We start from the raw sequence: 13,838 nt of genomic DNA on the forward strand, positions 1-13,838 counted from the left end.
GTTTACCAGTGTCCTGCTGTACCTGCTTTTCCTGGTTACTTACTTGCCACCAGAGACTTCCACTATCTCCATCTCAGTGTGTTACCAATCTGCGGTGCTCAGTCCAGGATTCCCCTCACAGGCTCTGGATATCCTCAGCTACTCAAATACTCCTGAGTTCACCATCTCCGATATACTTACCTTTTCACAGTACAAAACAAGAATTGATCACAGATGCGCTAGCTATAGATAGCAGCCTATGAGAAAAAAGGTGTCTCACAAATTCACCACAATGATTGTAACAAATAAAAATATTTTCTCACAATGGCGCATATCACTTTAAATATTCAAAGAGAAGTCCTTACTCCAATTAGCTGTAACAAATGGAGAAAGTCCAAAGTTCCCTCTTGTCATGAAGTAGGATAATTCTTATCCATATGTAGTATTTCACAGCAGCTTCTCAATCTCAAAGAGAAAAAATGAAGGAATCTAGTGCAATATTGTCTGAATAAATTGGCAGAATTAATTTGATTACATTAGACTCACAATAAAAACATTAAAAACAGGCATATCACCACAAATTGTGGATAGGGATCATCACAGCTGACACATTCCACTCTGTTACCAGTCCCAGGTCGTATAGGGTTCAGAGGCCGAAAGCCCGGGATTCTTTCACCTCCTGTGGTAAATAGTGGATCCAGTGATGTTGTCCCTCAGATTAGTCTCACCAGCAACCTAAAGCTTTTCGGACAAAGCGTCCTTCCTCAGAGGCATGGTGAGAAAACAATGTGCTCTTATATTTATACCCCCACTAATTGGATACAATAACGTTAATTTTCCCGCCGGTACGTCCTACATGACGTCACCGGAGGTATTGCCAGGCTTCCTGTCCTCGTAAAAAGTCCTCCTACATGTCTGCCGCTGTCCGCGGCCAAACGCGCTCCGATCTCTTTCCGGCGGAAGTGACGTTTCCCTTCAGTGCTGACCTCCTACACGTTTGCCGCTGTCCGCGGCCAAGCGCGCTCCGATCTCTTTCCGGCGGAAGTGACGTTTACCTTCAGTGCTGACCTCCGTAAACGATGTTACCGGAAGTTGATCTTGCGTTCCAACATGCTTTCCTAGCCGGATGCTGTATCTTAAACTCTCCGGCAGAAAGGAAATACACCTTGCGTTCCATCCAAATTCAAGAAATATTTAAAGTGCAGTCCATTTCATAAAATCAGATCAAAATGTCCAAAAGAGTCCATAAATAGTCCATAGATATATAAAAGAGAGAGGACAGAATGTAATCAATAATAAAATAATAAAATCATAAAAACCATTTTATTTCAAACTCCCCATTTAAACCATTTGGAACCAAAGTTTTTAATTTAAAAATCCATCGCATTTCTGTCTTGGCGAGCCTAGACTCAATGTCTCTATCTTTCCAATTTGTTAGAATTGTTTGTATGCCAAAAAACGATCTAATTTCATTGGGATTGCAATTGTGTTTTGATTTAAAGTGCATAGAGAAAGTATGGGTCTCTAACCCTTTCTTCACATTATAAATGTGTTCGGCAAGAATAGTGAAAACAGCACGTGAAAAAGCTGAACGGGTGGAGAGAACTCAATTATTAGATGATAAACAAATAAGAGAGCCTCGAAACAACCAACAGTGGGCATTTTTATGTAATTTTAATAATCAGCATAAAGAAATTGAGTCGGTTTTTAAGAAACATTGGTATATTTTAAAAGAAGATCCTGTTTTAAATAATCAATTACCGGAAAAACCTTCTTTTATTTATAGACGAGCCAAAACGTTAAAATACTCTTTGGTACATAGTGCAATAGAAGTGAATAAGGGAACAAGCACTAGGACTCAGGGATTCCATAGATGCGGGATATGTGTTATGTGCCGTAATGTGAAAGGGACGAGCAAAATTAAAGAATTTGAGATCAATGGAATTAAATACCCGATACGGGATTTCATTACATGCAATACGAAGAATGTTGTGTATGTGATGGAGTGCAAATGTGGAATGTTTTATGTCGGCAAGACTACAAGAAATTTAAAAACACGTCTTGCCGAACACATTTATAATGTGAAGAAAGGGTTAGAGACCCATACTTTCTCTATGCACTTTAAATCAAAACACAATTGCAATCCCAATGAAATTAGATCGTTTTTTGGCATACAAACAATTCTAACAAATTGGAAAGATAGAGACCTTGAGTCTAGGCTCGCCAAGACAGAAATGCGATGGATTTTTACATTAAAAACTTTGGTTCCAAATGGTTTAAATGGGGAGTTTGAAATAAAATGTTTTTTATGATTTTATTATTTTATTATTGATTACATTCTGTCCTCTCTCTTTTATATATCTATGGACTATTTATGGACTCTTTTGGACATTTTGATCTGATTTTATGAAATGGACTGCACTTTAAATATTTCTTGAATTTGGATGGAACGCAAGGTGTATTTCCTTTCTGCCGGAGAGTTTAAGATACAGCATCCGGCTAGGAAAGCATGTTGGAACGCAAGATCAACTTCCGGTAACATCGTTTACGGAGGTCAGCACTGAAGGTAAACGTCACTTCCGCCGGAAAGAGATCAGAGCGCGCTTGGCCGCGGACAGCGGCAAACGTGTAGGAGGTCAGCACTGAAGGGAAACGTCACTTCCGCCGGAAAGAGATCGGAGCGCGTTTGGCCGCGGACAGCGGCAGACGTGTAGGAGAACTTTTTACGGGGACAGGAAGCCTGGCAATACCTCCGGTGACGTCATGTAGGACGTACCAGCGGGAAAATTAACGTTATTGTATCCAATTAGTGGGGGTATAAATATAAGAGCACATTGTTTTCTCACCATGCCTCTGAGGAAGGACGCTTTGTCCGAAAAGCTTTAGGTTGCTGGTGAGACTAATCTGAGGGACAACATCACTGGATCCACTATTTACCACAGGAGGTGAAAGAATCCCGGGCTTTCGGCCTCTGAACCCTATACGACCTGGGACTGGTAACAGAGTGGAATGTGTCAGCTGTGATGATCCCTATCCACAATTTGTGGTGATATGCCTGTTTTTAATGTTTTTATTGTGAGTCTAATGTAATAAAATTAATTCTGCCTATTTATTCAGACAATATTGCAGTAGATTCCTTCATTTTTTCTCTTTGAGATTGAGAAGCTGCTGTGAAATACTACATATGGATAAGAATTATCCTACTTCATGACAAGAGGGAACTTTGGACTTTCTCCATTTGTTACAGCTAATTGGAGTAAGGACTTCTCTTTGAATATTTAAAGTGATATGCGCCATTGTGAGAAAATATTTTTATTTGTTACTTACCTTTTCACGTCACCATCAGACTCACTATCGATGGTTAAGCACTTCAGTATAATCCGGTATTAAGCATCCCTGTATACACGAGTGTTTCACAGCCTCCACAGAGGAACCTGAGCAGAGGGCCGCGACCTGCCCGTTAGGCGCAGCGAAGACCATATCCCCTGGCGGGTGTCACTGGCGAAAACCCCTGGCGAGTTAGACTCCGCACCTCTGCTTCAGGTCTCAATTCTCTGTGCTCACTGTGTAATCTTCCAGAGTGCTCCAGCATATGACTTGTCCATATCTAAATTCACTTAACTTCTGCCTCCCTGCGCCCTCCACTGGCTCACCCAGGTCATTAGCGGGAACACAATCAGACCAGCCCGTGACAAGGACATTGTGGGAACTCGACAGAATCAGCAGGTCCTCCAAGTACGGCAGGATTCTGACTCCCTGGCGACGTAGGTTCGTCGTCATCATGGCCATGACCTTGGCGAAGATCCGAGGAGCTGTGGCCAGTCTGAATGGCAGAGCCTGGAATTGGTAGTGACTGTCGCCAATAGCAAACCGCAGGAACTGCTGATGTGATATGGCAATAGGAATATGCAGATAAGCATCCTGTATATCCAGGGATACCATGTAATCTCCGGGTTCCATCGCCAGCACAATAGAGAGCAATGTTTCCATACTAAACTTGGCTACCCTCACAAATTTGTTCAGTGATTAGAGGTAGAGCATAGGCCGAAAAGACTCATTGGGTTTCTGTACAAGAAACAGGGTCGAATAATATCTTCTGCCACGCTGGGACCAAGGTACCGGCATAACCACTCCTGTGCTCAGGAGGGAACCTACCACCGTTTGTATAGCCTGCACCTTCAACCGATACGTTGGGAGTACCATAGTGCAGAACTGGTGAGGGGGACGTCTCTTGAAGGAGACAGCGTACCCGTGAGAGATAACTTCCTGCACCCATGCGTCTGAAGTGGTCTTTAACCAGACCTGGGCGAACTGTAGAAGTCGGCCTCCCAACCTGGGGTCCCCCAGTCGGAGGCCCGCCCCGTCATGCAGCAGGCTTGTCTTGTTTTGAAGCAGGCTCATGGCCTGCCCAGGACTGTTTCGTCTTGGGCTTGGGGGTCTTAGGAGCACGAGACTGTCTTGGGGTAAGACGGGCCCTTAATTTTCCCTTGAGGTCGAAAGGAACGAAAAGTGGTAGTCTTTGCCTTCTGTGTAGAAGGATTAGTAGGAGGAAGAAAAGCAGTCTTAGCAGCTGCTAATTCAGACACTATTTTATTCAGGTCCTCTCCAAATAAAATGTCCCCGGTGAAGGGAAGTACCTCCAAATCCACTTTCCATGACCTTAACCACAGTATATGGCGAGCCAGGATAGACGTGGATGACGCTTTTGGCTGCCATTACCCCCGCCTCAGAGGACGCCTCCTGAATGTAATAGGCGGCGGTGCATATGGGAGACAGATATTGTCTGGCTTTGTCAGAAATATTCTCGGGCAGCTCATCCTCCAATGCCTGAACCTACGCCTCAATACCCTTTGCGGCCCAAAAGGCAGCTATCGTGGGCCTATGAATGGCCGCTGCGAGGGAATATATAGATTTCAGGCATCCCTCCACACGCTTATCTGTCGGTTCCTTCAAGGAGGTGACAGTGGTGACAGGCAGAGTAGACGACACCACGAGACGGGAGACTGGCGGTGGGCTCTCCCACTTACTACATAACTCTGCAGGGAGAGGATAATGAGCCAAAGCCCATTTAGGGAGCGGGAATTTCTTACCTGGGGTTGACCAGGGTTCCTTCCTGATGTCCACAAGATGATCAGAATGGGGTAATACAGTTTTAAGCACCTTCTGTTGTTTAAACATATCAGTTTTCTTGGCCACTGTAGTGGAATGCTCATCCTCATTGATTTGTAGGATCTGCTTAATAGCATCCACCAGGGCAGGGAAATCAACCTGGAAGGTAGAATCCTCGTCAGTAACACATGATTCAGAGTCTGACAGGACCGAATGTTCCCCCTCCTCATCAGATGAAACATCAGAGAGGTTAGTGGATTGTGAGGAGGAAGCAGCCTGCTTAGAGGACCCATAGACACGGAAGTGACCTGGGGTAGATTTCTGTCTAACCAAAGACTGATTTAACTGTTGCAACTAGGTAGACAAATTTTCCGCCCAAAGAGGATTTACTATAGGGACAACTTGTGGTTGCAGCGGCAGCGGAGGTCCCATAGGGGGGCTAAACGGTCCAGCAGAGTCCCCAGGAGGGTAGTGAACATAGCCCCGGGTGGAATGCGGGGGTGCCTGCTGTGTGGCCTGCTAGGAATTGGGGTCCTACTGTGTGGCATGCTAGGAATTGGGGGCCCTGGTGTGTGGCATGCTAGGAATTGGGGGCCCTGCTGTGTGGCATGCTAGGAATTGGGGGCCCTGCTGTGTGGCATGCTAGGAATTGGGGGCCCTGCTGTGTGGCATGCTAGGAATTGGGAGCTCTGCTGTGTGGCATGCTAGGAATTGTGGGCCCTGCTGTGCGGCATGCTAGGTAAAGGGGGCCCTGCTGTGTGGCATGCTCGGAATTGAGGGCCTTGCTGTGTGGCCTGCTAGGAATTGGGGGCCCTGCTGTGTGGCATGCTAGAAATTGGGTGCCCTGCTGTGTGGCATGCCGGGAATTGGGGGCCCTGCTGTGTGGCATGCTAGGAATTGGGAGCCCTGCTGAGTGGCATGCTAGGAATTGGGGGCCCTGCTGTGTGGCATGCTAGGAATTGGGAGCCCTGCTGTGTGGCATGCTAGGAATTGGGAGCCCTGCTGTGCGGCATGCTAGGAAGGGTGTAATATAGTATGCCGGCGGCCAGCATACCAGCGCCGGGATCCCGACTGCCTGCATCCCAACTGCCGGCATCCCGACAGCTGGGCGAGCGCAAATGAGCTCCTTGCGGGCTCGCCACGCTGCGGGCACGGTACTGCGCTACGCTATTTATTCTCCCTCCAGGTGGGTCGTGGACCCCCAAGAGGCAGAACAGTTGTCAGTATGCCGGGTGTCGGGATTCCGGCGCCGGTATACTGAGTGCCGGGATCCCAACAGTCGGCATACTGTATACTACCCACTAGGAATTGGGGGCCCTGATGTGCGGCATGCTAGGAATAGGGGTCCCCGCTGTGTGGCATGCTAGGAATTGGGGGCCCTGCTGTGTGGCCTGCTAGGGATTGGGGGCCCTGGTGTGTGGCCTGCTAGGGATTTGGGAACCTGCTGTGCGGCATACTAGGGATTGGGGGTCCTGCTGTGCGGCATGCTAGGGATTGGGGGCCCTGCTGTGTGGCCTGCTAGGTATAGGGGGCCCTGCTGTGGCATGCTAGGAATTGGGGGCACTACGTTGTGGCATGCTGAGTGCCCTGCTGTGTGGCATGCTGGGAATTGAGTGCCCTGCTGTGTGGCATACTAGGGGGGTTGCTACCTAGGATACTATAAATTGGGTGCAAGAGACAGGCATGTGACTGGGTCTGGTGGGCAATTAAGGGGCATGTGGGGTAGGCTAAGGGGCATGTGTTGTGGTCTATAGAAGTTTTCATACATTTTGGTTAGGGACAACGATCTGGCTTCTAAACTTTTGAGATGGATCCTAGATTTAAGAAAAATGTGTCAACCCTGTCCTAATGGAGGCTGGCATGTGCTGTAGTCAGAGAGATATGGAGCCCTGTCCTAATGGAGGCCGGTGTGTGACGTAGACAGAGAGATACGGAGCCCTGTCCTAATGGAGGCCGGCATGTGCTGTAGTCAGAGAGATGTGGAGCCCTGTCCTAATGGAGGCCGGTGTGTGACGTAGACAGAGAGATACGGAGCCCTGCCCTACTGGAGGACGGTGTGTGATGTAGTCAGGGAGATGTGGAGCCCTGTCCTAATGGAGGCCAGTATGTGATGCAGTCAGGAAGATGCGGAGCCCTGTCCTTATGGAGGCCGGCATGTGCTGTAGTCAGAGAGATGCGGAGCCCTGTCCTAATGGAGGCCGGCATGTGCTGTAGTCAGAAAGATGCAGAGCCCAGTCCTAATGGAGGCCGGCATGTGCTGTAGTCAGAGAGATGCGGAGCCCTGTCCTAATGGAGGCTGGCATGTGCTGTAGTCAGAGAGATGCGGAGCCCTGTCCTAATGAAGGCCGGCATGTGCTGTAGTCAGAGAGATGTGGAGCCCTGTCCTAATGGAGGCCGGTGTGTGACGTAGACAGAGAGATACGGAGCCCTGCCCTACTGGAGGACGGTGTGTGATGTAGTCAGGGAGATGTGGAGCCCTGTCCTAATGGAGGCCAGTATGTGATGCAGTCAGGAAGATGCGGAGCCCTGTCCTTATGGAGGCCGGCATGTGCTGTAGTCAGAGAGATGCGGAGCCCTGTCCTAATGGAGGCCGGCATGTGCTGTAGTCAGAAAGATGCAGAGCCCAGTCCTAATGGAGGCCGGCATGTGCTGTAGTCAGAGAGATGCGGAGCCCTGTCCTAATGGAGGCTGGCATGTGCTGTAGTCAGAGAGATGCGGAGCCCTGTCCTAATGAAGGCCGGCATGTGCTGTAGTCAGAGAGATGCGGAGCCCTGTCCTAATGGAGGCCGATGTGATGCAGACAGAGAGATGCTGAGCTATGTCCTAGTGGAGGCCGGTATGTGATGCAGACAGAGTGATGCGGAGCCCTGTCCTAATGGAGTCTGGTGTGTGATGTAGACAGAGAGATGTAGAGATTAAGTGCTGCAGATGTAAGAAATTGTGGACTGTGAGTAATCTCTTATATGGGGGTATACGAATCTTGGGGTATATAATACACTTTAGGGGCACTTACTGTATGTGTATACTTTTTTTAACATATGTGCTGCACATTGTGGTGACTACACAGTGTAGCTTTATATACAAAACACACAAAAAATAAGATTTTAAACCTACCGGTAAATCTTTTTCTCGTAGTCCGTAGAGGATGCTGGGGACTCCGTAAGGACCATGGGGATAGACGGGCTCCGCAGGAGACATGGGCACTTTAAGAAAGACTTTGGCTCTGGGTGTGCACTGGCTCCTCCCTCTATGCCCCTCCTCTAGACCTCAGTTAGAGAAACTGTGCCCAGAGGAGACGGACAGTACGAGGAAAGGATTTTTGTTAATCCAAGGGCAAGATTCATACCAGCCACACCAATCACACCGTATAACTTGTGTATCTATTAAACAGTTAACAGTATGAAAAAACAACGTAGCATCAGTCCAACCTGATGAAACTATAACATAACCCTTATGTAAGCAAAACTATATACAAGTCTCGCAGAAGTAGTCTGCACTTGGGACGGGTGCCCAGCATCCTCTACGGACTACGAGAAAAAGATTTACCGGTAGGTTTAAAATCTTATTTTCTCTAACGTCCTAGAGGATGCTGGGGACTCCGTAAGGACCATGGGGATTATACCAAAGCTCCCAAACGGGCGGGAGAGTGCGGATGTCTCTGCAGCACCGAATGAGCAAACCTTAGGTCCTCCTCAGCCAGGGTATCAAACTTATGGAACTTTGCAAAGGTGTTTGAACCCGACCAAGTAGCAGCTCGGCACAGTTGCAGTGACGAGACCCCTCGGGCAGCCGCCCAAGATGAGCCCACCTTCCTAGTGGAATGGGCCTTGACCGATTTTGTTAACGGCAATCCACCCGTAGAATGCGCCTGCTGAATCGTGTTACAGATCCAGCGAGCAATAGTCTGCTTCGAAGCAGGGGCGCCAACCTTGTTGGCTGCATATAGGCTGCATATAGTGCTTCTGTTTTCCCGACTCTAGCTGTTCTGGCCACATAAATTTTCAAAGCCCTGACTACATCAAGGGACTCGGAATCCTCCAAATCTCGTGTAGCCACAGGCACCACAATAAGTTGGTTCATATGAAAAGATGACACCACCTTAGGTAAGAATTGAGGACGGGTCCGCAATTCCGCCCTATCCATATGGAAAACCAGATAGGGGCTTTTATGAGACAAAGCCGCCAATTCCGACACTCGCCTAGCCGAAGCCAAGGCTAATAACATGACCACCTTCCAGGTGAGATATTTTAACTCCACCGTTTGAAGTGGTTCAAACCAGTGCGATGTAAGGAAACTCAACACCACGTTAAGGTCCCAAGGCGCCACCGGAGGTATAAAAGGAGGCTGAATATGCAGCACTCCCTTCACAAAAGTCTGTACTTCTGGGAGAGAAGCCAATTCTTTTTGAAAGAAAAAAGGATAAGGCCGAAATCTGAACCTTAATGGAGCCTAATTTTAGGCCCAAATTCACTCCAGTCTGTAGGAAGTGAAGGAAACGGCCCAGATGGAATTCTTCCGTAGGAGCATTCCTGGCCTCACACCAAGAAACATATTTTCGCCATATCCGGTGATAATGTTTCGCTGTCACGTCTTTCCTAGCCTTTATCAGAGTAGGAATGACCACATCCGGAATTCCCTTTTCCGCTAGGATCCGGCGTTCAACCGCCATGCCGTCAAACGCAGCCGCGGTAAGTCTTGGAACAGACATGGCCCCTGTTGTAACAGGTCCTGTCTTAGAGGAAGAGGCCACGGATCTTCTGTGAGCATTTCTAACAGATCCGGATACCAGGTCCTTCGTGGCCAATCTGGAACAATGAGAATTGTTCTCACTCCTCTTTTTCTTATTATTCTCAACAACTTGGGTATGAGAGGAAGAGGAGGAAACACCTAGACCGACTGGAACACCCACGGTGTCACTAGGGCGTCTACTGCTACCGCCTGAGGGTCTTTTGATTTGGCGCAATACCTCTGTAACTTTTTGTTGAGGCGGGACGCCATCATGTCTATCTGGGGCAGTCCCCACTGACTTGCAATCTGTGCAAAGACTTTCCGATGAAGTCCCCACTCCCCTGGATGCATGTTGTGTCTGCTGAGGAAGTTTGCTTCCCAGTTGTCCACTCCCGGAATGAACACTGCTAACAGTGCGCTTACATGATTTTCCACCCAGCGAAGAAATTCTGGTGGCTTACGCCATTGCCACTCTGCTCCTTGTGCCGCCTTTGCGGTTTACATGAGCCACTGCGGTGATGTTGTCTGACTGGATCAGAACTGGTTGATCGCGAAGTAAGTTCTCCGCTTGACGTAGGGCGTTGTATATGGCCCTCAGTTCCAAGATGTTGATGTGAAGACAAGTCTTTTGATTTGTCCGAAGTCCTTGGAAATTTCTTCCCTGTGTGACTGCTCCCCACCCTCTGAGGCTCGCGTGCGTTGTCACCAGGATCCAATCCTGAATGCCGAACCTGCGGCCTTCCAAAAGGTGAGCACTCTGCAGCCACCACAGGAGAGATACCCTGGCCCTGGGGGACAGGGTGATCAGCTGATGAATTTGTAGATGTGACCCGGACCACTTGTCCAATAGGTCCCATTGGAAAGTCCTTGCATGGAACCTGCCGAAGGGAATGGCTTCGTATGTTGCCACCATTTTTCCCAGAACTTGAGTGCAATGATGCACAGACACTTGTCTTGGCTTCAATAGGTTCTTGACTAGAGTCATGAGTTCCTGAGCTTTTTCTATTGGAAGAAAAACCCTTTTCTGGTCTGTGTCCAGAATCATGCCCAAGGAGGTCAGACGAGTCGTAGGAACCAGCTGTGACTTCGGGATATTGAGAATCCAGCCGTGTTGCTGTAACACCTTCAATGAAAGTGACACGCTGTTCAGTAACTTCTCTCGTGATCTCGCTTCTATGAGGAGATCGTCCAAGTACAAGATAATTGCGACACCTTGCTTGCGCAGGAGCACCATCATCTCCGCCATTACCCTGGTGAAAATCCTCGGGGCCGTGGAAAGCCCAAACGGCAACGTCTGAAATTGGTAATGACAATCCTGTACCGCAAATCTCAGGTACGCCTGATGAGGTGGATAAATGGGAACATAAAGGTATGCATCCTTTATGTCCAGAGATACCATAAAATCCCCCCCTTCCAGGCTGGCAATGACCGCTCTTAGCGATTCCATCTTGAACTTGAACCTTTTCAATTATAGGTTCAGGGATTTTTAAATTTAATATGGGTCTGACCGAAATGTCCGGTTTCGGGACTACAAACAGGATTTGTGTAATTTCCCCTTCCTTGTTAAAGCAGGGGAACCTTGACCACCACCTGTTTAAGATACAATTTGTGAATTGCATTTAACACTATCTCCCCTTCCTGGGGAGAAGCTGGCAGGGCCGCTTTGAAAAACCGGCGAGGAGGCACCTCTTTGAATTCCAGCTTGTAACCCTGAGAAACAATTTCTATTGCCCAGGGATTCACCTGCGAGTGAACCCAGATGTGGCTGAAAATTCGAAGACGTGCCCCCACTGGGGCGGACTCCTTTAGCGGAGCCCCAGCGTCATGTGGTGGATTTTGCAGAGGCCTGGGAGGACTTCTGTTCCTGGGAACTAGCTGTGTTGTGCAGCTTTTTTCCTCTGCCCTTACCTCTGGCAAGAAAGGACGCACCTCCTACTTTCTTGTTTCTTTGTGATCGAAAGGACTGCATTTGGAAATGTGGTGCTTTCTTAGGCTGTGAGGGAATATAAGGCAAACATTTTTCCAGCTGTAGCTGTGGAGACCAGGTCCGAGAGACCTTCCCCAAACAATTCCTCACCCCTGTAAGGTAAAACCTCCATATGCCTCTTTGAGTCGGCATCACCTGTCCATTGCCGGATCCATAGGACTCCTCTAGCAGATGTCGACATAGCGTCTTTGAGCATCTCTCATATATAAGATCGCATCTTTTATATGTCCTAGGGTCAATAAAATGGTATCCTTATCTAGGGTCTCAATTTCCGCTGATAAGGTATCTGTCCATGCTGCTACAGCGCTACAAACCCAGGCCGACGCAATTGCCGGTCTGAGTAAGGTACCAGAATGTGTGCAAATGGACTTAAAGGTAATCTCCTGCTTGCGGTCAGCAGGATCCCTGAGGGTAGCCGTATCTTGGGATGGCCGCGCTACCTTTTTGGATAAGCGTGTCAATGCTTTTTCCACCCTAGGGGAGGATTCTCAACGTATCCTGTCCGTTGGCGGGAAAGGATACGCCATAAGAATCCTTTTGGGAATCTGCAGTTTTTTGTCTGGAGATTCCCAAGCTTTTTCACATAATTCGTTCAACTCATGTGAGGGGGGAAAGGTTACCTCAGGTTTCTTTACCTTATACATGTGTACCCTCGTGTCAGTGACAGGGGGTTCCTCTGTGATATGCAAAACATCTTTTATTGCAATAATCATATACATTTAGCCAATTTTGGCTGTAATTTTGCATCATCGTAGACGACACTGGAGTCAGAATCTGTGTCGGTATCTGTATCTATTATTTGGGATAGTGGGCGCTTTTGAGACCCCGAAGGTCCCTGCGACATAGGGACAGACATGGGTTGATTCCCTGGCTGTACCCTAGCTTCAGCTCTAATCTTATGTGCAATAAATTTACATTAGCACATAAAACATTCCACATATCCATCCAGTCAGGTGTCGGCGTTGTCGACGGAGACACCACATTCATTTGCTCCCCGTCTTCTCTAGGAGAGCCTTTTAGCTCAGACATGTCGACACACGCGTACCGACACACCACACACTCAGGGAATCCTCTTATCTGAAGACAGTTCCCCCACAAGGCCCTTTGGAGAGACAGAGAGAGAGTATGCCAGCACACACCCACCCCAGCGCTATATGACCCAGGAAAAAACACAATAAATATATGTTTACCCAGTAGCGCTGTGTATATATGTATATATGCGCCTAATTATGTGCCCCCCCCCCTCTTCTTTAAAACCCTCTTTCACTGGGGTATAAGCAGGGGAGAGTCCGGGGAGCTTCCTCTCAGCTGTGCTGTGGAGAAAATGGCGCTGGTGAGTGCTGAGGGAGAAGCCCCGCCCCCTCGGCGGCGGGCTTCTGTCCCGCTCAAATACACAAAAAAATTGGCGGGGCTCTTATATATATATATATATATATATATACAGTGGCCAGCTGTATACATATATACTTTTGCCAAAGAGAGGTTCATATGCTGCCCAGGGCGCCCCCCCTGCGCCCTGCACCCTTACAGTGACTGCCGTGTGTGAGGTGTATGGGAGCAATGGCGCACAGCTTTACTGCTGTGCATTACCTCAGTGAAGATCTGAAGTCTTCTGCCGCCTCTGAAGTCTTCTTTCTTCTCATACTCCCCCAGCTTCTATCTTCCGGCTCTGTGAGGAGGACGGCGGCACGGCTCCGGGACGAACTCCAGGGTGAGACCTGTGTTCAGACTCCCTCTGGAGCTAATGGTGTCCAGTAGCCTAAGAAGCAGAGCCTTAAAACTCACAGAAGTAGGTCTGCTTCTCTCTCCTCAGTCCCTCGATGCAGGGAGTCTGTTGCCAGCAGGCTCCCTGAAAATAAAAAACCTAACAAATATACTTTCTGACAGGAAGCTCAGGAGAGCTCCCTGTAGTGCACCCATCTCCTCTGGGCACAGTATCAAACTGAGGTCTAGAGGAGGGGCATAGAGGGAGGAGCCAGTGCACACCCAGACCTAAAGTCTTTCTTAAAGTGCCCATGTCTCCTGCGGAGCCCGT

General features: G+C 48.4%; 1 protein-coding gene across 2 annotated transcripts in view; it reads right to left on the reverse strand.

The window, feature by feature from the left end:
- LOC135054710 (oocyte zinc finger protein XlCOF6-like) overlaps positions 1 to 13,838 on the reverse strand; it is a 59,056-nt gene that overhangs the window by 32,083 nt on the left and 13,135 nt on the right. The window lies entirely within an intron of this gene.

The sequence above is a fragment of the Pseudophryne corroboree genome, chromosome 3 (assembly GCF_028390025.1).
Source record: "Pseudophryne corroboree isolate aPseCor3 chromosome 3, aPseCor3.hap2, whole genome shotgun sequence".
In the NCBI taxonomy this organism is placed as follows: Eukaryota; Metazoa; Chordata; class Amphibia; order Anura; family Myobatrachidae; genus Pseudophryne; species Pseudophryne corroboree.